The sequence below is a fragment of the Panthera pardus genome, unplaced genomic scaffold (genome assembly GCF_024362965.1).
Source record: "Panthera pardus isolate Hobbes unplaced genomic scaffold, ASM2436296v1 HiC_scaffold_25, whole genome shotgun sequence".
NCBI classification, from domain to species: Eukaryota; Metazoa; Chordata; class Mammalia; order Carnivora; family Felidae; genus Panthera; species Panthera pardus.
In genome coordinates this window covers 66,993,836-67,016,567 of record NW_026526821.1, presented here as the reverse complement: position 1 = coordinate 67,016,567, position 22,732 = coordinate 66,993,836, and the positions used below count along the sequence as shown (strand labels likewise).

The 22,732-nt window shown below is 39.7% G+C and overlaps 1 protein-coding gene across 1 annotated transcript in view; it reads left to right on the top strand.

Annotated features, from left to right (window-relative positions):
* The window catches only part of LOC128773515 (uncharacterized), a 74,822-nt gene extending 52,663 nt beyond the window's left edge, over positions 1 to 22,159 (top strand). The window contains exon 3 of the mRNA XM_053890672.1: positions 21,457 to 22,159. The gene's annotated coding sequence lies outside the window, so the exon portion shown is untranslated. The remainder of the gene's footprint in view (positions 1 to 21,456) is intronic.
* The last annotated feature ends 573 nt before the right edge of the window (positions 22,160 to 22,732 follow it).

Sequence of the window (22,732 nt, the reverse complement as noted above, 5' to 3'; positions counted from 1 at the left end):
ACACATAGAACTGTGCTTATCACCTAGTATTTAATAAACATTAGTATGATAAATAATACATAAATTGTAGCTTTATTGGTATGAAATGTTATTACTAATATTGTTATGATAATTCAGAGTTTTCCTTTGTTAGCAGGTTACCTTCTATTCACCCTTCAAGACTACTTAGAAATTCCGAATTCCAAAAACCTTTCTCTTCATCTCCAAGACTGTGTTAGAAGTCTCTTCCCTGAGCTCCCATAGCAACCTGAACATGTCTCTATCAGATAATTCATCACATGACAATGTCTGTTTACCTCGGGCACTTCCCCACCACTGGACAGTGAGCAGGGCATAGTATCTTTTCTTCTGAGCTTCCCAGGGCTTCGCACAATGTTTGGCACATACTAAGTAAGCCTAACGATGTTCTAAGGAAGGAAGGAGGGAGGATCAAGATAAAAAGGAAAGAAGGAAGGAACAAATGGAAGAATGGTTGGAAGATAGGCTGTGAATTTCATTTATAATTTAAAAAAGAACCCTTTACAAGGGCGGCTGGGTGGCTCAGTCAGTTAAGCGTCTGACTTCAGCTCAGGTCATGATCTCGTGGTTCCTGAGTTCGAGCCCTGCATCAGGCTGTGTGCTGACAGCTCTGAGCCTGCTTCAGATTCTGTGTCTTACTCTCTCTCTCTGCCCCTCTCCTGCTCACGCTCTGTCTCTCTCTCTCTCTCTTTCAAAACTAAATAAACATTTAAAATTTTTAAAAATAAAGTAAAAAAAGAACCTTTACAAATTTCGTTAACAAACTTCTGGAATCGTGCAGACCTCCATTTTAAAAAATAATTGTGGTGGCACCTGGGTGGCTGAGTCAGTTAAGCATCGGACTTCAGCTCAGGTCATAATCTCATGGTTATTGAGTTTGAACCCCACATCGGGCTCTCCGCTCTCAGCACAGAGCCTGCTTGCAATCCTGTCTCCCTCTCTCTCTGTCCCTACCCTGCTCATGCTCTCTCAAAAATAAATAAACATTAAAAAAATAAAAATAAATTGTGGTAAACTACATAAAACAAAAATCTTACCATCTTAACGGTTCCGCGGCCTTATTAGTTCATTCACATTTTTGTGCCACCATTATTAGCACCATGCATCTCCAGGACTCTTGCATTTGTAAAACTGAATCTGTGTACCTGTTAAACACTAACTCCCCATTTCCCCCTTACCCTAGCCCTTGGCAACCACCATTCTGCTTTCTGTCTCTAAGAATTTGACTTCTCTAGGTACCTCCTATAAGTGGAATCACACAGTATTTGTTCCTTTATGACTGGCTATTTCACTTAGCATGATGTCCTCGTAATGTCCATGTTGTAGCATGTGTCAGAATTCAATTCTTTTTTAAGGTGGAATAATATTTTATTGAATGTATATACCACATTTGTGTGTATTCATTCGTCTGTTGGTGGGCACTTGGGTTGTTTCCACCTTTTGGCTATTGTGAGTAATATTGCTGTGAACATGGGTGTCCAACTGTCTATTTGAGTTCTTGCTTTCACTTCTGTTGTGTATATACCCAGAAGTAAACTTGGAGAATCGTATGGTAATTCTTTTTTCCTTTTTAAACTTTTAAAATGTTTATTTATTCTAGAGAGAGAGAGACAGAGACAGAGCATGAGCAGGGGAGGGGAAGAGAGAGAGGGAGACACAGAATCTGAAGCAGGCTGCGGGTTCTGACCTGTCAGCACAGAGCCCTGACATGGGGCTCGAACTCACAAACAGTGACCTGAGCTGAAGTCCAATGCTTAACTGACTGAGCCACCCAGGAGCCCCTAGTAATTCTATTTTAAATTTTGGGGGAACTACACTACCTTTTCAAAAGCATCTATACCTGTTTACATTCCAGTAATGGGCACAACAGTTATTTTTTCTCCACATTCTAATACTTTTTCTTTTCTTTTCTTTTCCTTTCTTTTCTTTTCTTTCCTTTTCTTTTCTTTTCTTTTCCTTTCCTTTCCTTTCCTTACCTTTTTATTTCTTTCTTTCCTTTTTTCTTTCTTTCTTTCTCTCTTTCCTTCTTTCTTTCTTTCTTTTTAATAGAAGCCATCCTAATGGGCGTGAGGTGCTGCAGCCTTCTTAAAATCTAAGTACATCTGCAAACACATTTAAGCTCCCAGTAGCAGGTCTTTAGCCTGAAAGGCAGCCAGTTTTACTGAGGTGAACTTCTGGAATTTGTTCAGCTGCACAGACACTTACTCCTCTCCTTCCATCTGCTTATTCCTAGCAGAGCCCCACCAGTCACTTTTGAGTCGCTTCAGTGGTATAAATTCTCTCAATTCCTGCTGCCCAGCTGCTCAGCAGTATTCGATATATACTTCAAATCTTACTCTCCTCTCTTCACAAAAGGTAATTGAGGGGGAACTATACACGGTTTACTTGCAGGAAAGAGCATAAAAGTAATAAGCAGGATGAGTGAATAATAAAGTAAGAGAGTGAGGGCAGATTCTACAGACTCCTTGTAGTGCCAGCACAGCAAAGCTCAGTGAAGGAACACCTGGAAGGCCCCCTCCGCCAGCCACATCCCACATCACCCCATCAGCCCCTCACCTCCGGAGTCCTTTCCTGTTCTTAGGAAGATTTGGTGTTAGATCATTTCTCCCTTATTGCAGACGATTCTAAAAGTATTTCCAAAAACTTATGTGCAGGCTGATGGAAGGGGAACTATGATTTAAATATTTTAATTTCACAATTAACTGTTTCTCTGGGCAAGTCGGTAAACCTCACTACACCTGTTTTCTCAGCTTTGAAATGAAACTATTGGGGGATGCCTGGGTGGCTCAGTTGGTTAAGCCTGAGACTTCAGCACAGGTCATGATATCGTGGCTCATGAGTTGGAACCCTGCATCGAGCCTGGAGCCTGCTTCGGATTCTGTCTCTGCCCCTCCCCCACTTGCGCTATGTCTCTCAAACAAACAAAAGTTTAAAAATAAAATTAAAAAAAAAAAGAAATGAAACTATTGGACAAGAAGTCTTTAAGGAACTTGCCAGCTCAAAATTTTAATTCCAAAACTTTTGATGATCCAAAAAACATTTCCTTTTATTTTAGAAATGTTTTTTATATATCAAAACAATTGTCTTATTCTGCCCTCAGTGGCGACCTCATTTCTATTGAGTAACTCTGAAAACCCAGAATCAGGTGCTTGTTGCTATTTATTCTCTGCCAGAAAATTGTAAATTTGTGTGTCTGCATTTGCAGAGAGCTGTGACTTCTCAGTCATTTGCGCTCTTAGCCACCACTACCTCCAAATGTTTCGTTTCTAAAAGCACACACAAAAATGTCACTGAATTAAATGTAAATATAAAATGATACCTGGAAGCAAACATTATATCAAGTGTGTGCTCCGTGATACGAAAGGCAGTAATTGCTCACGTAGCACTCCCTTTTTTTCTCTCAAATTCACGTTGCAAGCAATGTAAAAAGAGACAAAATTCAGAAATGTCCTCAACTCACACAGTATCACCATGATTGAAAGGTATTTATTAAGCCTTTTATTGTTATAGGCCAGGTGTTTTAATGGGTTTTCCAGTCTGATGAGAATCATTTCAGGATGCTGAGTCAAGGAGTATGAAACCTGGAATCACCCAGTTGTTTCTTTTTCTTTTTCTTTTCTTTTTTTAATGTTTATTTACTTATTTTGAGAGAGAGAGAGAGAGAGAGAATTCAGGGAAGGGGCAGAGAGAGAAGGAGAGAGAGAATCCCAAGCAGGCTCCATGCTGTCAGCACAGAGCCCAACACAGGGCTCGATCCCACGAACTGTGAGATCATGACCTGAGCCAAAATCAAGAGTCAGATGCTTAACTGACTGAGCCACCCAGGTGCTCCCACCCAGTTTTTTCTGACACACCTTTCAATTCATGTTATTGGGCATTTTTTAGAGTAAGTCACTGCCCACCTGCTAGTCAATAAAAACAGTTTATTGAAAATAACTCTCTATACATGTTCATTCATTCATTCTGTGTTTTGGATAAACTTTAAAAAGAAGGTTAAACATGCTGCCCCTGAGTTGCTGTGTATGCTCTGGTTTATCAGTAGTTGTTACCAAATGCAGAAGAGAATCTCATAGATAATTCTTAGTTTTTAAACCCCTTTAACACTTACTTTGGCAGCATACAGCATACAGGATAGATTTAAATCAGGTAACTTACTTGAATGATTCTAAAATAAAGTTTGCCTTTTCTCTAGGTTAAAAGTCCATGTTATCAGGACTCCTGGGTGGCCCAGTCATTTGGGCGTCTGACTTCTGCTAGAGTCATGATCTCACGGTTCTTGAGTTTGAGCCCCGCATGGGGCTCTGTGCTGATAGCTCAGAGCCTGGAGCCCACTTCGGATTCTATGTCTCCCTCTCTGCTCCTCCCCCACTCTCTCTCTCTTTCTCTCTCTCTCTCAGAAATAAATAAAAAACAAAAACAATTTTTTAAATAAAAGTCCATATTATCAATTATACCACTTGAATTTCAGTTGCAGGAAATAAATCACCGCCTATTTTGATCAGAAGAGCATTTAAATCAGAGAATTAGGGAATTGTTTGGGAGGCTGATAAGAGTGAGATAAGCGAGGTTTTTTCTAATGACTCCCAGAACATCACCACTGAACTGTTCTGGGAGAGGAGTGCCACACTCAGGAAGGTAAGGAATCAGAGCCTCCTCTGGAAGGATTGAGTTTAAGAATACACTTGTTGGGGTGCCTGGGTGGCTCAGTCGGTTAAGTGCCAGTCTTTGGCTCAGGTCATGATCTCACAGTTTGTGGGTTTGAGCCTCACGTCAGGCTCTGTGCTGACAGCTCAGAGCCTGGAGTCTGCTTCGGATTCTGTGTCTCCCTCTCTCTCTGCCCCTCCCCTGCTTGCGCTCTGTCTCTCTCTCCCAAAAAGTAAATAAACATTAAAAAAAATTTTTTTTTTAAGAATATACTTGTGATCCAGGCAGGGGTTAGGAAGCTCCACTACAGCTGCCTTTTGACATCTGTGAAGCTATTCTCTGGACACCAAGATGCTATTGCAGAAAAACCCAGTAATTCCATGACCATGACTGTCAGGAGTACCTAAGAACTTGAGAAGGTGGTTCCAACCCCTTCTGCTTTCCCAATCTTGTATAATGCACTGAATTGGTACAATTTGTTTCACACCCAGATCCAGCTGCAAGGGAGTAACAGTGGAGGGCTTTTTTTTTTTTTTTTTTTTTTTTAAGCACAGATAATCATTAACTATTACAAAACTGATTGTAATAAGTATTACGAAAGCAAAACCAGAATCTAATAACAACACATAACAGGGTGGTCTGACTTTGTTTGCAAGGGTCAGAGACATTTTTTCCCCTGTATTTTTATAACAAATTGTATAGTCTCTTCTATACCTTGCCTTTTTCATTTAATAGAATATCTTGGAAATTATTATGTATCAAAACATAATGAGCTCTTACATCCTTCTTTTTTTTATATAACTGCAAAGCATTCTCTAATACAGATGTCCATAATTCATCTTACCATTCGCCTCTCACTGGACACTTGGACAGTACCCAGTGCTTTGCTATCACAAATGATGCTATAGTGAATAGCCTTGTATTTACATAATTTCCCATGTGTACAAGAATATCCATAGGATGAATTCCTAAAAGTAGAACTCCTTAGTCAGTGGGCATGTTGTTTCTAATTTCATTGTTGTTGTCATTTGTCATTTTTTAAAGAAAAAAAATTTTATCCATTAGTTCATTTTTTGAATAATATACACACAGGGTAAAAAGATATAAAAAGGAACACAAAAGTGGGGAGTGGAAAGTAGATTTCCTTCATAGTGCATCCAGAGATATTCTATGTATACACAAGCACATGGACACATGCATATCCATATATACCTACATAAAACATATGAACATATAAATTATTATGCAGAATTTCTCTGGGCTGATAATTTTTTTCTGCATATGGTGTATGGGAGTCAGGAGAGTTTTGCCAAGACATAGAGACCCCAGGCTTCAGTGTAGCATTGTGTCAGAAGCAATCCTTCATTATTGTTTCTTTTTTTTTTTTTTTTAATGTTTTGTGGGGTTTTTTTTTTTTTGAGACAGGGAGAGACAGAGCATGAACAGGGGAGGGTCAGAGAGAGGGAGACACAGAATCTGAAACAGGCTCCAGGCTCTGAGCTGTCAGCACAGAGCCCGACCGTTATTGTTTCATTTAGTGTCGGTGCATGGGCGTTCACTATGCCAGTGCAGTCATCTGCAGGCAAGGATGGCCGTGGATACGGGCCCTCCACAATCCTTCGTCTCAGATTTTCTAACAAGATTTTCTGTGTTTTGAGTACAGTTAGTTATCATTGGGTCTGTCTTCTCCATAATCTGACAGTTCCCTCTGCCCCTCTCTTGGTTGAATCTTCTCTATCGTGTGGCCCCTATATATATATATATATATTTTTTTTCTTTCTTTACTCCCTTCATTTGGTGGAGCATATTTTGCAACAGTTTTCTGAAAAAGGGTCGATGAAGGTACATTTTTTGAGATCTTGGATGTCTCAAAATGTTTTTATTCTACCTTCCCACTTGATTGATAAAATGACTAGATATAGAATTCTAGATTAGGAATATTCTTCCTTCAATTTTGAAGGCTTTGCTCCATTGACTTCTGGTTTTTAAGTGCTTGCTGTTGAGAAATCTGAAGCTCTTCTGATTCCTATGATGTGACCAATTTTTTAGTAGGATTTTCTTTTTGTTCCCAGTGAAACTTCACAATGACATGCCTCTGCATGAGTCTAATTTTTATCCATTCTTTTACGCATCCAGTGGGCTCTTTCATTCTGGAAACCCTGAGTATTCTCTTGAATTATTCATTGCTGCTTTCTTCTCTTTTATTTAGATGTTGGATCTCCTGACTGGGTTCCACTTATCATTTCTCTCCTCTTTTCCTTCTTGTGCTCTTTTGCTCTGTTTTCTGGGAAATTTCCCCAAGTTCATCTTCCAAAATTTCTTTTGAGTTTTTTTCAATGCTGTTATCATGTTTTCAATTTTAAAGATCTCTTTTGTTGTTGTTCTTTGAATTTTTTCATAGCATTCATTGAATAGACTCTTCTCATTTCCTTAAGAATATTTATACAGTATTTTTATTTTTTATTTCTTATTTTTTTAAGTTTATTTATTTATTTTTGAGAGAGAGAGAGAGAAAGGGAGAGGCAGAGAGAGAGGGAAACAGAATCCCACTGTCAGCACAGAGCCCGATGTGGGTCTTGAACTCACAGAACTGTGAGATCATGACCTGAGCAGAAATCAAGAGTTGGATGCTTAACCCACTGAGCCACACAGGCACCCTAATATAGTATTTTTAAAATATGTTTTATTTTTCCTAAAAGGGCTCTTTCTTCTAGGTTGCTTTTTTTCTATTTGTTTGCTTTGGTCTTCATCTTACATGTTAGAGTCTTTCTTCAGATGTCTGGTAATTAGTTGTCTGTTCATGATTTAAAGTGACAGACTAGGGGACACCTGGCTGGCCTAGTGGGTAGAGCATGAGACTCTTGGTCTTGGGGTTGTGAGTTCAAGTCCCATATTTGCTATAGTGCTTACTTCAAAAAAATTTTTTTAAATAAATTAAAAAATAAAAAGTAAATAAAGTGAAGGACTAATTTTCTGGGGTATTGTTCCATTTGGTGTTAGGGGTATGACTTACACAGATGTGTGCATTTACCAAAACTACTCAAGTACATTTAAGATGTGTGCATTTCAGTACTGTATATAAATTATGTAGTGTATAAACAAAAATATCTCTTAAATAAAACTAAAAGCAAGTGAGGAATTAAAACACTAGAAGCTCTAAGCAAGTGGGTAGGACTTACCAAGCTATAGGTTTACTTTTGGGACATCTGGGTGGACCGTTGGTTGGTATAGGACCCAACCCTTAGTGGGGCCTAGCACTCCTGTCCTGACACTTTTTTTATCTCCATAGGGAATAAACCCCCAGGCTCTGCTAGGATAAAGGAGGGCAGTTACCCAGCAGTGTGGAATGGGGAAGGAGTTCTAAGGATCTAATTGCTTCTCAAACATCTTTCACCTAGTCCTCCTTATTTTGGCTTAATGTCTATGCACTCCAACTCCAGTATTACTAATACAAGTTCTTGAAACTTCTGAGAATCCTGTAATATAAATTGGTTTTTTCCTCTGCTTCCTCACTGCCACTGTCCAGCTTCCAAAATATCATTGTTCTTACCTCCTTGTTTTCCCAGCCCCAGAAGGTTTATGTATTTGGTTAAAAAAAAAAATAAGTCTCTTTATTTATTTATTTATTTTTGTAGGGTTTCAAGAAGAAGAAAAGTTAGATGTGTATTCAATCAACTGTCTTAACTCAGGTGTCAGGAAATCAGAAACGTACTTTTTAACTCTCCAGCTTCTGCAGTACAGTTAAGTCCTCTATAAGGAGTTTGAAGTGGATTCTAAAAGTTACTCACCAAAGCTATCATAGTTTATCCCTTTGGCCACTCACCATCTACACATACTCTTCTACTGCCACTTTAAGTTCTAAACAACACTAGCAATCCAAACGTGCTTTCACCAAACAAAATGCAATGATCCTTTGTGCAAGTGAAAACATGCTCAGTATCTCTCTGAAGGGAAGATTAAAAAGTCCCCTTCCTTGGACCTCTCTCTGGGTAATGTTCATTTATCCAGTTCAGGAACAGTATCTCCTGGATGTCCTGTAACCGAAGAACTAAATGATAAAATTAACCACCCACAACATACCTTATAAGAAGTAGTAAGGAAGAGAGGGTACTGGTTATTTAATTATGGGTGTGTGAGGAAGAAAATATGGGTGGCTGCTGTAGTCTTCCTTTCTGCATCTGGGCATGAGACCACAGTTGGTATTTATAATTTCCTTCCCTTGTACCAGCAATTCAGCTGTTTGGGGTTCATTTTGTCTGTGAATTCAATTAGCAGCAGGGCTAGACATTTCAGACTGCCAACAAAAAATTTTTAAATGGGCCCTCCCTTTTCCTTTGTTATTTTCAAAATGCAAATCTCCAGCTTCTGCCTTTGCAGGGATAGTATTGATATTATTGATTCCTATGAAGTGAGAAAAGCAAACGGGTCACGTGTTGTACTTTCCTGTGTAGATGGACTCCCAGGTGAAAATCACAGCTGGACAGCCAAGCACTTATAGAAAGTTAAGCAAAAATAGATTCAGTTACCAATGGAAGGAAGATGGACATGCCTTGGATTGAAGGCTAGAAAACAGTAAGGTTGCCATTGTTATCCAAATTGTGAAGGTTGACCTTGTGTTCAGGAAAATCACCAGCCTCAATCCAGAGATGGTCAGCAGGGATAGTCCCAAGCAGAATTAAGGTAGTCCTCAAAATGCAGTTTGAGAAGGGTAGTAAAATTTATTTTGGTGCTCTCCTTCCTCCTTCACCAGCCTCAGCTTCCCTTTCTCTCCCTGGCTTGCATTGTATTTGTACCAATCTCTGCTAAGACATTAGCTGTTTATAATATGTCTTCTGATAAAAGATTGGTATAACCTCTTAAACAGGTGTTTGCATTTCAATAGAGTATTCTTCAAAATGGAAAACGTTTCAAAATTAAAAAGAATAGAACTTTACTGATAGAATGTACATGATGGGATTAATCTGCCCCACACCCACTTGACTTTGACAGAAGTTTCCACTAGCCTATAAAGCCATTCCACTGAATTGATCTCTAATATAGATTATAATTAGTGGTGGGGATATTTTATATTCACATCTCCTGACATCTGGCCCTCACTCAGACTCTATTGTCATTGAGTTCAAAGGTGGCTTTATTTATAGTTCTATCTATTAAGCTCAAAATTTGTGGATGGTGGTTAACTTGGATGTTTAAGACATAGCACTTAGATGGTCAACACAGATTATATCTCGTACCATCCAACCATTTTCCAAATTCATATCTGGTCACTAGGAGAACTGGCTCAGGAACCAATGGTAATGTTCCTGGGTCCCTTTTATCTGGCAATATAAAAACACTTCTTGGTGCTGTTTTCACATTGGGAAACACTTCAGCAAGGTTGAGTTGAGAAATCAGTGATGAGTGAGCAAAAGGCAAGCTGAGGATGAAACACAAGCTAACACCCCCTTGTGGGATATGTGTGACATTCCTCAGGCACTCCTGGCTGCCCAAGAACAAAGGAAAGGGAAAAACAAGTGGTTAACTAATAGAGATCACAATCATGCAAGACGTGAGTCTCCATCAGTTTGCAACTGTCTTAATGATTTACAATAAGAAAGCAATTTTGTCAATAGCCAAACCTCCAGAAACCTATAGACTCAATTTCCTGAGACCCTAACATTACTCTCCCCTCTGTAGGATACAAAATCTTAACCATCAGTCACCCCTCACACTTATAATGCAACTCTTTCTGCCCAAGGGTCTGACCTCATGCTATAATTAAACCATCTTTTTGCACCAGAAGCATCTCAAGAATTCTTTCTTGGCCATTGGCTCCTGAACCCCACTTCAAACTATGATTCAGTAGACAGAGAAGGAAAGATTAGGACCTGAGGTCCCTGGGTGGGGAAAAAACACCTATTTTGGAACAATGCTGGGAGTGTCTGACCACAGCAAACCCCTTCAGGCCTAAGGTTCCCGTTAAGAATGTAACAGACCTCACCAATCCCCCTGAGGTTTCCCCTCAGGAATTTGACAAAAGACCTAAATATGGCCATAGAGTCAATCAGGAATGGACAAGCCAGCACCTGGAGCTATCAAGCCAATAAGGGTAGAACCTGAGAAGGAACAAGGAGAAAGGGAGGGGGAGGGCTGACCAGAACCTTATAAAACAAGGACCCTTGCCTATAGTCCTCGGGCATTCACTTTCAAACGTCCTCTCTCTGTAAAGAGAGCTTTCCCACTATTCTTCTTTTCTAATCTTATACTCTAATATACTCTAATCTTTTCTAATCTTATACTCTAATATGAAGGAGCCTGCTGCTCCTTCATTCTTCAAAGCGGCGAGACAACGAATCATGGGTATTGTGGTAAAAAATCCTGCAACAACACCACATCACCAGTGCATTTTTGGTGTTATCAGGGGAGCAAGAATTACTGTCCCGTTCAGGGTCCTTCTACCTGGACTAAGAATCAAATTGACATGAGACAGATTAACAGGAGAAAATAAAATTTAGTAGTGTACATACAGGGAATCCATACAAACATGAATATTCCAAAGACAGGCAAGCAAAATGAGGCATATATGTCCTCCTGAACTAAGGAGGAGTAGAGTCTAGGACTTCAGAGTAAAGGAATGTAATTTACATGAAAATGAAAAAGAGTCAATGTTTGGTAAACAAATGTTCGTGGGCTATTCAGATTGGACATAAAGAGGACTTGGATGAAACAGGCCTTGCTAGGTTCCTCCCTGTTGACTATACTTACTTCATATCATAATGTCATTATTTATGGTGATAACTCTCTTCCTAGAGCAAGCCCTCTATCTAAATTCTTTTTAGGCAGTTGACAGGGAGATAAGGAGCTTTTACTGAATCTGCTGGGTTTTTATTGCTTTTTAACTCAAAGTAGTCTTCATGCCAACGTGGCCCATCTTGGGGCAGCCTGCCATTGGTCCCTACAGTATGAAGTAGCCTGTGTTAACACTGGGAATTTTCCAGGGAAAAATAGGCAAATATTAAGTAATGCCGTAGACTCCAGGGCCCAGAAAAGGAATGGTAAAGTATAAAAGGATTACTCTAGGTTTGCTTTAGGGGAAGGAGATGGATGAAGGCTTTGGTGTTCCTTGGAAGAACTAAAATACACACAGATCTTGGTCAAGTCAAAGGATGCCTCCGAGACAGAACAGGGATTGGGCTTGGGTCCCCTAAACCCTGACTGTAAAATCCAGTGTTCTTAGGCTGCCTTCATAAAGAAAAAAAAAAAAAAAGCTCAAACTCTTGCCTCTTGGCTATCTATGCCTTCTTGCAGGAATGCAAAGGAAGGATGCTTACTGCAAAGACTGGCGAAGACTGGACCAAACCAGTCTGTACCAAGGTGGACCCCAGCACTGACCTTTCACCACATTTCCCCCTCATTATGATACTAAAAATTACACCCAAGGGTAGAGATTTAATATGCTAATTAGACATGCAACACATTTAGAAGCACTACCTTTAAGTGTGCGGGTGCTAATAAATCCATACCTCTCTGCATGCTTAGGTGATGCCCTTTTCCCACCTACGTTTTTTTAAAAAAACTCCCTGAATTCTCCTGGGGTAGTCAGCCTAAGGACACTTTCCTCTGTGCAGACTCCCTTGTGTAGTGCATAAGCCCCAATGAAGCCTTGAATGGAACTCCCATTGGGCTTCTTGTCCATTTACATTGCTTGGAGAGCAAGGGCCTGGTTGTGTAACACCTTCAGCCCTTATAATGCCCCCGATTTCGAATCCGAGAGACCACCAAGGAGCTGATACCGATGCAAACACATGAGGGTTTATTTGCAAGCTCCAGCTTGGGCCCAAGTATACCCGACACAGCAGAGCAGGGACTTGGACCCCTAGGTTAAAAGGCATAGCGGTTTTATAGGGGCCAGTGGCCAATGAGATTATAACACACACAGAAAGTTTCACAGTCATGCCAGTCCACACGCAGGTGGCCAATTGAATTACAATTTACCCTATAGTAACTGTTTGAACTAGCCTATCACTCTGGTCAGAATTGGCACACAAGTTTGGCGGGCAAAAGGCGGGGTTTACATTCTTTGGCGGTTAGGGGTTCCGTATTCCTATATGAGCCAGTTTCCAGTAAGGGTGTGCTCAGTGGCTTGACTAGGGTGGGGGAGTGTCTTAAGCAATAAGTAGGTCATGTGGGGGTTATACATGAGATGGTGGGTGTAGCACAAAATGGAGTTAGTCTTGCTCTGCTTGTCCACGGGTAGGGGATTTTTGTTAAATTCCTTGGATCCCACACCCTTAGATTCAGTGTTCACTAATTTGGAGTTTGTGATCATTTGACTTTGCCTTTGTGCTATCTGTGAGAATAGGATTTATTAAACAATTGACTAAAAGAAGTTTTCAGAGGGAAATCATGAAACTATTTTAGAGAAGGAACTCCTTTCACAGCAACAATTGATAATGCTAATTGAAATGAATGCCACTTACCTATTAATTGTAACAGGCCTCCAAGGTCCTTCCCTTGAAATGTTTTAACTTTAAATGTAGCTATTCTCAGTGCTCACAGTTAATTATGTGACACTTCTATGATTGTGTTTATAATTCATACCTGCCCCTTGTCTCCCAACAAGCAGTTCAGAAAGCGCGATTTTACTAAGAGCTAAGAAATGGGACCATGTGCCACAGAGCCAATACTGAAGAAAACCTTGACCCTTGCTCAGGAAGAAAGGGGCTGGTAGCAGCAGTAAAAAAAACTTTCAGTAGAAAGGAAACAAATGACTTGGGTACAGTGTTTAGATAGTCTGTCAAATAACAAACCAGAGGAAATTGTGGGGTGGGTCAGGAAAAAGGTTAGCCGAAAAGACCTTCAAAGTAGATGTAAACAGCCTAATAGGAGGGAGTGTGCTTGTGGGATTGGGTTGCTGGGAGCTGGATGTCTGTTGAATGTGAGAAAATGAACAGTTTAAGAATTAAAATAATTTTTTTTTAATGTGTATTTATTTTTGAGAGGCAGAGAGAGACAGAGTGTGCAGGGGAGAGGCAGAGAGAGAGGGAGACAGAATCTGCAACAGGCTCCCGGCTCTGAGCTGTAAGCACAGCGCCGGACACTGGACTTGAACTCTCAAACTATGAGATCATGACCTGAGTTGAAGTTGGACACTTAACCGACTGACCCACCCAGGGACCCCAAGAATTTTAAAACCCAGGGAAATCTGGGGTGCCTGGGTAGTTCAGTTGGTTAAGTGTTCGACTCTTAATTTTGGCTCAGGTTGTGATTTCATGGTCCTGGGATCAAGCCCCATGTCTGGCTCCACGCTGAGTATGGAGCCTGCCTTGGGATTCTCTCTCCCTCTCTCTCTGTTCCTCCCTCTCTCTCTCTCAAAATAAACATTTTTTTAAAAGGTGGCCGGGGTGGGGGGTGGGGGGGGCGGCGGGAATCCATGCTTTTGAAAGAGTCTGGCCATTTTGTAATCTTTAAACTTTGCAGAAAATGTTGTTCCCAGAAAAACGGAACACAGGAATCTGGAGCAGGTTTACTCTGAAACTTGTCATTAGAACGGAGACATATTAACGCTGAGTCTAGCCACATAATGGGACGGGAACCCTGTTTTATTGTATGGAGATTAATATCTTGATCTAAAATAGTATTATTTAGATTTATATTTATTTCAGTAGGGGAAATTACCCTCAGTCTTCTGAAACAGTGTAAATCAGATCAGGCACAAATCTGAAGGGTTTGAATAGCTTTCAGAACCTTCAGCTGATGATCCTGGAGGAAACCAAGGCCATATGGAAGCCCAAAGACAATTTTATCAGGTAAATAGAATTGGTGGAGGAATTAATTATAGCAGTAAATAGCAGCATTACATTGCAATTTTTTTTTTTTTTTAAAGCATTTGCTTTAGTTTAACACTTGAAAGTGTACCTGCTGGCACCTTTAAACAGAGGTTTTATTAAAAGAGGTGAAGTCAGAGGCCGAGGGCCTGGCCGGCCTGGGGGTGCTTGGAGCTTTCATAGACTGGGCAGGCAGAAACTTAGGCTGAGGAATTTTAAAAATTCAAGTCATTAAAGATTAAATTTACAAAACGCATATAAATTTATTTAAAATATAAACAGCTCAACCTACAGAAAAATTGATTTAAAAAAAAAAGAGGTGAAGTCAAAATTAAAGCCATTGTAATTGCTGTATCTATCTAGGTGAATGCTTTGCTCGTAGCAAATATGTACGTTGGCAGTCAGCACCAGGCCCTGTGCCAAAGAGGTGGGGCAGAGGAGAGACCGAGGGAAACCAGGACACTTGCTTGTTAAAGTGTTTACTCAAGAGGGGCGCCTGGGTGGCTCAGTTGGTTAAGTGTCCAACTTCAGCTCGGGTCATGATCTCATGGTCGTGGGTTTGAGCCCTGCACCAGGCTCTGTGCTGACAGCTTGGAGCCTGGAGCCTGCTTCCGAGTCTGTGTCTCCCTCTCTCTGTTCCTCCCCTGCTCACACTCTATGTCTCCGTGTCTCTCTCTCTCTCTCTCTCTCTCTCTCTCTCTCAATAAATAAACATTTTAAAAAATTAAAAAATGAAGTAAAATAAAATGTTTACTCAAGACATAAATTTAACAAATAAATCAGGGAAGGAGACAGAAGAGGATTCCTTCTGTTTTTCCTCAGGTTCCAGGGCCAGGACCAGTCATTTCTGTTATAGGAACAACTATTGATAACACAAGAAATTAACTTAATTATGTTCATTGCATTTTAAAAATATTTATATGTGTGATTTTCCATTTGGGATGCTTTATTTTGGCTCTGACGTTTTATTGATACCAATCCGTTTTACTTGCTTGTTCACAAATGTCTCTCTCACTGCTATTCTGGAAACTCCCCTGGGGGTAAATTTTCATCCTCACAACCCTCAAGATGTTTTGTTTTTTTCCATACCCTGTAAATCAGCGATAGATATCTTTGGACAGTGCTTTGATGTTGTCAGTCCTAGAGGCATTGTTTTGATATTAGAAATTGCTGGAAGGTAGCCAATGTCCTAACTAAGGAAAATAAGCCAGCATCTGAAATGGTCACTTAGACATTGTTTGAGCCACTGTTGAACTCTTGAACCTTTTACAAAGAATTATAATGAAAATGCAAAGGTAACCAAGTTTTCAGGAGAGTGTGCCAAGGTGTAGATGAAAAGAAGGACTTCTTTGTTTATTGCCCCACCACCATTGCTTATGACATCTGCTGACAGATGCCAGAAACCTGGAAATTGGCAACCCCATGCATTTGGAAAGCGCTCTATTGACACCACTGCCTCTAGAACATCAAGGAAATAATTGCATTTCAAAAACAGTCCATGAATAAATACAATCAGGTACTTTTTTCACTGCGTGAATTATTTTCAACTTGGAAATAGAGATAATGGATGCCAGTAGGGGAAATTGCACCCAGTGTTCCGAAACAATGTAAATCAGATCAGGCACAAATCTGAAGGGTTTGAATGGCTTTCAGAACCTCCAGCTGATGATCCTGGAGGAAACCAGGGCCATATGGAAGCCAAAGACAATTTTATCAGGTAAATAGAATTGATATAGGAGTTAATTATAGCAGTAAATATTGCTCAGAGCACTAGCTTGTAGGACCCATGCTGGATGGTACTTCATGTCTCTCACTGACACCCAACAAACATAGCTGTGTGGCTCTTTTGTTAAGAATGATAGTAATTTGATTTTCTCCCTCTGTGGCTAGAGCAACTATTTAAACTATGATATTTGGAGGAGGATTGATAAAGGCAGCAAACTTTTTCAGTGTTTCCTTTTTTATTTCCCTTGGCTGCGAAGTTCCTTGCTCCCCAATACCACCACCTAATTATTTTGGCAGGAGCCTCACAATTGCTTCAAGTTTGTTCCCTTCAGTTTGAGTCATCTGAAAGCACTATTCTCAAGTCACTCCCCCACAACAGGAAACTGTAGAACCATTGCCTGTTGCAGTGGTTTTTAAAGTATCGCCCCTGAACCAGCAGTATCAGTATCACGTGGGAACTCCTTAGAAATGCAAATTCTTTGTTGTCACCTTAGACTTACCACCAAATGAGAAACTATGAAGATGGGCCCCAGCATTCTGTGGTTTAATAAACCCTTTAAGTGATTCTGATTCATGCTAAGGTTTGAGAACCACTGATCTATTGAATCAAGTGGAATCTCTTTTTCTATCCTTCTGTCCAAGTCATTCACTCTGGCTTATCAATTCAGTTCTGCTGGTATTTAATAAGCACCTGTTCTGTGTTGGGGGTTGACATTTGTTCTCTGGCTAACTTGAAACCTAACTTGTCAAACTTAGTATTGCACAGTGAGGTGATTCAGGAACAGGTCTCACCAAAATGTGCCACTTTGACATGCAGACTGTTTTGAGCTGAAGGCAATCAAGACAATCAAGAGAAACTTTTGCCCCTCCCTTAACTACCTAGAAGAATCTAAGTTGGGTGCCTTTTCCAGAATAAGAAATAAATTTTATCTGATTGGCCCATCTGTATGGCAGGACAAACTACCAAACATCTACTCTTCATTGCCCTGTGAATCGTCCTCCTCCCCTTTGATGCCCCAGGCCCCTATCCTATTCCTTAGCTCAGAAAGGCATATATACCTAATTTTGCCATTCTGCTTTTGAAACTCTCATGTATGCGCACTTTCCGTGTGCATGAAATTAAGTTAGTTTTTCTCCTGTTAATCTTTCTTATGTCAATTTAATTCTTAGACCAACCGGAAGAACCTTTAAAGGCTAGAGAGAAAATATTTCTCCCCAACAATTATGTGCTTTTTATTTATTGGCAATATAAGGAATAAGGTGTTTCTTTCATTTTCATGAAAGAAAATCCCATGTGACCAAGACATATTCTTCTTCTATATCCCAAAATGTTAAAAACTGGTAAAGATTTTTTTTTAATGTTTTGTTTATTTTTGAGAGAGTGTGAGTAGGGGAGGGGCAGAGAAAGAGAGGGAGACAGAGGATCCAAAGCAGGCTCTGTGCTCTCAAACTCATGAACCATGAGATCATGACCGAGCCGAAGTCGGAAGCTCAACCGACTGAGCCACCCGGGTGCCCCAAAATGGGTAAATATTTTTGCCTGAAGCATTCCTGTATTAATTATCATTTGCTGTCTAACAAATTATTCCCCACATTAGATGCTTAAAACAACAAACACTTATTATTTTATCGTTTCTGTAGATCAGGAATCTGGGTGCAGCTTAGCTGAGCGCCTGGGTCTCAAGGTCTCTTACAAGGTCCCGTTCAAGGTGTCAGCTGGGCTGTTGACTTCCATGTTCACTCACAGGTTATTGGCAGGATTTGGTTTTGTTGTTGGCCTGAGGGCCTCAGTTCCTCACTGGATGTTGGCCAGAGGCCTTCCTCAGTTCCTCGCTCCATGAACCTTTCCACAAGCAGCTCACAACATGGCAACCAGGCTTCCCTCAGAACAAGCAACAAGGGAGAACAAGAGTGGGCAAGCAAAACAGAAACTGCAATCTTTCTGTAGTCTAATCTTGGATGTGACATCACATCATCTTTACTGTATTCCATTAGTTAGAAGAAAGTCATTTGGTCTACCTGACTCATTCTTAAAATATTTGACCCTTCCTTAAGTGTTTTTGCCAAATACCCACACTCTTAAGTTTGTTTTTTGTTTTGTTTTGTTTTGTTTTACTAGAAAACATGATTTTGAATTTTCTGCCATTGATTCCTTATTTTTTTAAACTCCCAAAGGGACTCTGTTGTAGCAGATCTGTGGACTAGCATTTGAGAAACACCAATCTAGAGCTGTGGGTCTTAAAACTTCAGTATCTATAAGAATTACCTGGGAACCTGTTAACAAGGTGTATTCTCAGCCTTCAACCCAAGAAAGTCTGGTTCAGAAGGGCTGGGTGCTGAACTGATGGCTTCTTGAGCACCACATCACAACCTCACATCTTCCTCTAGCCACTGCTACAGAGACCAATTCTATGGCTTCCACAGTTCCATGCAGATGTGACCTTTATGGCACCTTGCACCGGGCCTGTGTGCCTGTATCTCTCACTTTCTGTTCCAGAGCTTCTCTAAACACCAGGGTAAGAGATGCCCAAAGGAACCACTCATCATTTACTGACAACATTTTACTTGATGTACCCTCATATATTCATTATAGCTGATTTTTTTTTGGATAGTGAATTTTTGTAGACTTTCTAAAGCAGATTTTATACACGTATTTAGATTGCCAGAATTCAGATGGTAAGGGAGACCCACACTTGTGAAACCCTCTGATAATCCCAGGGACTTCTGCATCCTTGTATGCCTATCCCCTTGGATTTTGTTTTCATGCTCTTCTCTTCAGACATAACCCCCTTAGCTATTAATTTTATCATTTGGTTTGTTTGTTTACAAGTCTTCTTAAATCTTGTGTGGAAGGAAGAAAATAGAAAATCATTTCAGATACATGGATTGTTTGCATATTTATTCAAACCAAACCCTGGTGTTGATATGACAGGTGAGTTTAACTTCAGTAGATAATAAAAAGTAGAACTTAACCAAACAGATTCATGAGAGGAAGAGTTTGGAGAAGGGAATTGGAGATCATTTGTATGCCAAATAGTATTTGCTACATAAGAAGATTCATGTCAAAATTTTCTTTTAGTAATGATTTTCCCTGGTAAATGTTTGTTTCACAGATGTTCAAAATCATATTTCTTAGGGAAGCTTGGTATATCCCTCTGGTAGAGATAAGTAGTTCTCTAGCCAATATTTACTCAAGTTCTGCTCTTTATTAACATAATGCTGATTTTGTTTAGTGTAGCCATGTGCCCAGCTGAAAACGTTAGGGATGGTCCAGTCCTTGCTAGTGAGTTGTAAACAGGACTTGCCAGATAAAGCTTCTGGGAGAACTTTAAAAGGAGGCAAAGTACACTGGCAGTTATGCTTTACCTTTTGACCTTTATCTTCTTTCTGCCTGCAACATGGTACAGTGTCGGTACAGTGTAGCAGGAGGAGTTTCCATGTGCCATCTTGTAACTATGAAACAACAAGCATGAGGAAGAAAGCCTCTGATAATGATGGCTAAGGGCAGCCTGCCCTGCAAGCATGTGGTGACATGCTAGCTTTGGAGAAACTGGATTTGGACTTCCTGATTCATGAGAAAAATAAACCTCTTATTTTTTAAGCTACTACTATTTGGTATTTCTGACTATTACATGTGGCCAAACCTATTTCCTAATATAATCCCTTAATTCTTTTATTTGAGATTTCCTAAAGATTCCCTTTCAGATTTCCTACAGTGAAAGTGCATCCTTCTATTTTTTAGGTTTATTTATTTATTCTGAGAGAGAGAAAGAGAGAGAGAGAGAACACATGAGCGGGGGGAGGGGCAAAAAGAAAGGGAGAGAGAATCCTAAGCAGTCTGTGTGCTGTCAGCACAGAGCCTGATGTGGGGCTTGAACTCAGGAACCGTGAGATCATGACCTGACCCCAAATCAGGATCCGTCGCTTAACTGACTGAGCCACCCAGGTGCTTCCACTTCTTTCTATTTTTAAGAAGCTCAAATTTATTTTCAGATGTATCTTACATTAAATTAATTCAGTACAAAAAAATATAATTGATTCCAAAAAATGCTTTCAAGTGGAAGCAAACCTTAGAGATCACCTAGTTACTAAATATTTTATCACTACCTCAGAAATTTGTACTGTTTATAAGCTTATTTGTTGGTTTGTTACATGTCTCCCTTATTGAATAGAGCTGCACAAGGAAAGGGACATTGTCATGTTCCTCACTATGTCATCATCATATAAAACAATGCCTACCATACAATATGTATATGACAGATGTTTAATCAATGAATAAATGTAGTTATCTAAATTCATCTGATGAGGAAACAAAATCTCAGAGACTATTGTTTGTTCAGCACCACAAATCTATTCAACTACTGGTGACCTATAAAAATAGTCATTTCATATGGTTCAATCTAAAAGTGGCAGAATGGACATGAGAATTTGACATTTTCTGATTGTTGACTCCGTGTTCTTTTCACTGCAATATACTGACTACTGGTTATGATGCTGATTGCAGAATTATTCTTTTTAAAAATTTTTTTTAATTTAATTTTTTAAAAATTTACATCCAAATTCGTTAGCATTTGGTGCAACAATGATTTCAGGAGTAGATTCCTTAGTGTCCCTTACCCATTTATCCCATCCCCCCTCCCACACCCCCTCCAGTAACCTCTGTTTGTTCTCCATATTTAAGAGTCTCTTATGTTTTGTCCCCCTCCCTGGCTTTATATTATTTTTGTTTCCCTTCCCTTATGTTCGTCTGTTTTGTCTCTTAAAGTCCTCATATGAGTGAAGTCATGTGATTTTTGTCTTTCTGTGACTGACTAATTTCACTTAGCGTAATACCCTCTAGTTCCATCCACGTAGTTGCAGATGGCAAGATTTCATTCTTTATGATTGCCGAGTAATACTCCATTGTATATGTATACCACATCTTCTTTATCCATTCATCCATTGATGGACATTTGGGCTCTTTCCATACTTCGGCTATTGTCAATAGCGCTGCTTTAAACACTGGGGTGCATGTGTCCCTTCGAAACATCACACCTGTATCCCTTGGAAAAATCCTAGTAGTGCAATTGCTGGGTCGTAGAGTAGTTCTATTTTTAGTTTTTTGAGGAACCTCCATACTGTTTTCCAGAGTGGCTGCACCAGCTTGTATTCCCACAGAATTATTCTTTATTAAAAAATAGTTTATCATATATTATAGCTTGTACTCCTGTGTATTTAAAATCGGGTCCAATTAATAAAAATGTCATTATGCTTAACTTTCCAGGAAAACAGAGGAAAGGAAATTAAGATTACTTGAGGAAGAACTAAGCACTTAATATGTGTCATTACACTTAATTCTCACAGAAGTCCTATTTCACAGAGGGTAAAACGGAGCATCAGTTAAGGTAAGTAGGCTTGTGTGGGGTTTCCCAGCTGCTAAGTGGTGAAATGGGTCTGAGGCTGGGTACATCTCATTCTAAACCCTGCATCAGTAAATGCTGTTTTACTGATTATAATCTGTAAAGCACTTGATACATGTAAAGTATTAAATTACTTACATCTTCCATTCAATTGACTTCATCAACCTCAGAAGCATAGTAATATTTGTATCTAATAAAGAACATTTCTGCTACCTTTAAAGTATTTTTTTAATGTTTGTTTATTTGTTTTTGAGGGAGAGACAGATGGAGACACAGAATCCAAAGCAGGCTCCAGGCTCTGAGCTGTCAGTGCAGAACCTGACGTGGGGCTTGAACCCACGAACTGTGAGATCATGACCTGAGCCAAAGTCAGATGCTTAACCAACTGAGCCACTGAAGTGCCCCTCTGCTACCTTTAAAATGGATCCAGTGGTGCCTGTGTGGCTCAGTCAGTTGAGCTCCTGATTCTTGATTTTGGCTCAGGTCATGATGTCATGGTTGGTGAGACTGAGCCCTGCTTTGGGCTCTGTGATGATAGGGCAGAGCCTACTTGGGATTCTCTCTCTCTATGCCCCTTCCCCACTCACATGCTTTCTCTAAATAAATAAATAAATAAATAAATAAATAAATAAATAAATTTAATTAAATAAAAAAGACTTACATACATACATACATACATAAAATGGATCCACAGTTTTAACTGCAGACAGCTGCTTTTGGTTAGATAATTTTCAGTTGGAACATGAAACATTATAAGGCAGGGCACTTGACATTTTTCTCTGATTCTTGTTCATGCATCTAATCTACAGTTTCTTGACCACATAAAACCTGTACAGTCTATACACTTGGGTTAGTTATCTAGTGGTTTGGAAAAAACAGAGAAGTGTGAATTCAGAAAAACAGCTGCTCCTAAAATGGAATGATATCAGACAGTCTCAAAATAAGCTTGGTCCAAGATTGCTTATTCTCCTATGAATTGGTTGGTACTTCTTGAAATTTCCTCACTTTGCAATGATTATATCAAATCACCTCTCTATTTCTGTAAGATTAGTCTATCAGAGGTTTTAAACCTATTTGTAGAAATCATGCCTCTTCTTCAAATGGAATCTTATGTGGAACATTAATATGTAAATCAGGTAA